This window comes from Mustela lutreola, chromosome 2, assembly GCF_030435805.1.
Source record: "Mustela lutreola isolate mMusLut2 chromosome 2, mMusLut2.pri, whole genome shotgun sequence".
Classification (NCBI taxonomy): Eukaryota; Metazoa; Chordata; class Mammalia; order Carnivora; family Mustelidae; genus Mustela; species Mustela lutreola.
In genome coordinates this window covers 156,523,178-156,527,294 of record NC_081291.1, presented here as the reverse complement: position 1 = coordinate 156,527,294, position 4,117 = coordinate 156,523,178, and positions in this window count along the sequence as shown.

Genomic DNA, 4,117 nt, shown 5'->3' with positions numbered 1-4,117 from the left:
ATTCAAATATAAAGTGTGCTCAGCTCTTGTTGGAAGGATAAAGACCCTTTTGCTTTTCCTTCCAGTAGAGGGCTTCTACTAAAAGAAAAAAGCAAAATCTTTTCTATGGAAAGATTTAAGTCAGAAGTTGAAGAATAATCTAGCTTTTTTGGATATCCAATGCTAACCTATTAGTCTACTTCAGAAGTTACATTCAATGTACAAAGTATCTTGTTTCTGAGATCACATCATGTCAAGTTATATTACTTCATAATTCTCCATCCTCCAATACATGTGCTATTGAGCCACGCAGAAAACTGTGGATTGTAAAAGAGGGTCACGTTCTCTCTAGACACTTTGCTTCACTATTTTCCTTATCCTAGGATGAGAAACAAACCAAGTCTACCATATACTAATTTAACCTAATTTTTATATGTTCTTTGAGTTTCAAATGTCATATGACAGCAGAGTATTTTAAAATTTAAGAACATACACATCAGGGATGCCTGCATGGCTCAGATGGTTAAACATCTGCCTTCAGCTCAGGTCATGATCCCTGGGTTCTGAGATGGAGCCCGGTATCAGGATCCCTGTGCTCAGTGCAGAGCCTTGTTCTCTCTTCTCCCTCTGCCATTCCCCCACTTGTGCTCTCTGGATTCATCTCTTTGTCAAATAAATAAAGTCTTAAAAAAAAAAAGAAGAAGAAGAAGAACATACATATCAGCAGTATGCTTTAAACCACATGCTGCAAAATGTAATGGACGACGTGGGTAAAGAGCATTGTTTTTTCTTTATTATGACAAAATTAGTCATAAAAGGTAGTAAAATAATTTCATGTTTTCCCCATCATAAAAAAAAATTTTTTCCCAAATGAAATATCTCCTCTTTCTACATGACAGAGTTTACTCTCTGTTTTTATGGCACAATGTCGTAAATCATTTCATTGGAATTGTTTATCGTTAGAAGTAGTGCATCGCTTACTTAACACATCTATTCTGTCTTCCAGCTGCACCAGACCCCACAGCTTCCCAAGATCACGTAAACCCTGAGTTGGCTGCTCTACGCCAGGTGAACATTTCACACAGAAGTCTACCTTCTTCCACATTGCTTAGGTCCTTCCTACCTCCCCTCTGTGTATCAGAAAAGCATAATTTTAGGGACGCCTGGTTGGCTCAGTTGGTTAAGCAGCTGCCTTCAGCTCAGGTCATGATTCCAGTGTCCTGGGATCAAGTCCCACATCGGGCTCCTTGCTCAGCAGGGAGCCTACTTCTCCCTCTGCCTCTGCCTGCCATTCTGTTTGCCTGTGCTCACTCCCCCCCCCCCACCTCTCTCTGATAAATAAATAAAATCTTAAAAAAAAAAGAAAGAAAAGCATAATTTTAGATTAAGTCTTGATGATAGATTTGGCATTTAATTCTCTAAAGAACCTACTTAAGAATCAACACTGATTATTTCTGTTTTCAGATAATGAGACTAAAGCTCAGAAAAGTTAAGTAACTTGCTGAAGATCACACAGCTAGGCCTCCCTAGAGCTGAAATTCAGCTCTCCCAAGGGGGGCTGGAGTTAGTGCTTATAACCGTTGGGTCACATCTCTAGTTCAGGTTTTCTTGTACTTTTCCCCATGGGCACAGGGTATCCTGAATGTGCCCAGTCCTTGGCTCTGCTTCTCAAGCTAAGGATACAGTGCTGTTCTTTAATTGGATCTACAGTTACTGTTTCATCAAGGTGGGAAAAGCCCTGGACTCTAATTGTTAGTAATCATACGAAGTTTTCCATTTTATTTTTAAATTTTTTTAGATTAAAAAAAATGTATTTATTTGACAGAGAGAGAGATATCACAAGTAGGCAGAGAGAAGGGAAAGCAGGTACCCTGCTGAGCAGAGAGCCCCATGCAAGCCTCGATTCCAGGACCCTGGGATCATGACCTGAGCTGAAGGCAGAGGCTTAACCCACTGAGCCACCCAGGCACCCAAAATGTTCCATTTTCGACAGACCTCTTTTTTTTTTTCTGCAGGTGGGTAAAACTTAAAAATAATGATACTCTGTTTTAAATTGCCAGTAGAGGGCGCCTGGGTGGCTCAGTGGGTTAAGCCGCTGCCTTCGGCTCAGGTCATGATCTCAGGGTCCTGGGATCGAGTCCCACATCGGGCTCTCTGCTCAGCAGGGAGCCTGCTTCCTCCTCTCTCTCTGCCTGCCTCTCTGCCTACTTGTGTTCTGTCAAATAAATAAAAAAAAATCTTTAAAAAAAAATAAAAAAAAATTAAAAAAAAAAATAAATAAATTGCCAGTAGACAACATGTAGTTATTATATAATTTCTAAACTTGGTGTTCAAATATTATCTAAATTGTGTTCTCATCAGTCAGATGGTTTTTAGTGAATAAGAGAGTGAAGGTTTGTTTGTTTTTTGTTTTGTTTTGTTTTACACAGATGGTCTGTGGAATTACTGATTAGAAAACAAACAAACCTAAGAACAATTTCTCTTACTTAATGACAAAACTAAGTAAGGAAGAGTTAATTTTGTGCTGTCCAATAAGGTAGCCATGGGCCACATATGTCTGCTGAGCATTTGAAATGTAGATAATTTGAAATGAGATGTATATGTAGTTAAGTGTCAAATACAAACATATTTTAAAAACTCAGGACATAAAAAATGGATGTAAAATATCTCATTAACAACTTTTATATCAATTACATGTATTGAAGTGATAATATTGTGCATCTACTGGGCTAAATAAGAAATGACTTTTAAGTTAGTTTCACTCGTTTTTTTCTTTACCTTTTTTATTGTGGCTACTAGAAGACCTTAAATTCCACGTGTGATTTGCATATTTCTATTGGGCAGTGCTGGGTGAAGTGATGACGAGAGATAAAGTATTAGTCCAAGTGGAGTCAAGCAGTTCATAGCATGCACGGTCGTCAGTAAAAAGTATTCTTTTTTTTCCCCAGTGATAAGGTTAAATATTCATGTGATGACAGTTCTACCATTTTCTCAAAGTTCTGCCCTGTTAAATTGCCATTGTATTCATAAAAAACACAGGAAAAGGCATTTCCTCCTGAAGAGCGAAATCAGACTGATTTTTCACTACTCAGAAATGTGGCCCCCAAGAACAAAAAAAAGCACCAACATTTCTTGTGTGAGATTCAAAGCCGATGGCATGGCCTCTTCTGAGCAGTGGTCCCTGGTGTGGCTGATCCATCTCTACTATAGGGGTGATGGCTTACAGCTCAGCAGTGCAAAGCCAAAGGGCACCCACGAGGTCATTACATAATTCTTGGGAGCGTGAGGCCAAGCGTGTATCTTCTCTGGGGAACGGTGGGCAGGCTCTGACAGGCAGACGGAGGCGGTCATGATGATGTTTTGACAAGAGTGTGTGCTAGAAGTTGTTTGTTTGGAAAAAGGCTGACCGGCTTTTTCCCCCCTCCTCCTTTCTCTCTCTTTCTCTTTTTCCCTTTTAAACTCTGGCATAATACTGAATGACTTTGTGTTTAAGCTGCCTTAGCCTTGCTTTGTGAAGAAAAAGCCGGAGTACTCTTTCCCTGTAGGACACAAGTGTTATTTTTGGAGCAGAGGTTCTTAGCCTGATCTCTGTCTAAACCAATTTCTGTTCTTTGTGAGGTCGTGGTCTGGGGCGGCTCTGAGTGATCTCTGTGAAGGGAAGCTTCCTGGCTTCTTGAGGGGGTGTTGGCAAAGATGTGGAGGGGCCACGCCTGAAAGCGCACTGCCCGGGGCTCTCAGCCTCTCAATGCAGGAGGTTCCTTCACATTCAGATTCTGCTCAGTAGATTGTGCCCTCAGGACCGTTGCAACCACAGGTGGTGAAGTGGTGTTCTCTTTCTGCTTATGTCACTTCCTGGGAAGTTTCAGGTCAAGATGACCGCCCCCTCTTCTCATAGCCTAGTACTTGAGGTCTCAGGCTCCTGGGAACGAGGAAAGCCATAACTGGACAATAGCTGCAGGCATGTTCAGCATGCAAGTGGCTGTGGGAAAGCCACCACCCACTCGAGGGCCACAACGCGAGTCCCCGAGGGCCTCTGGGAACACATCTCAGGACTCAAAATTTCAGAGTGTCCCCCCCAACCCCGGAACCTGCTCTGAGTCAGACTGCTAGACAAGGAAGAAAACCTCTTCTGCTTCTC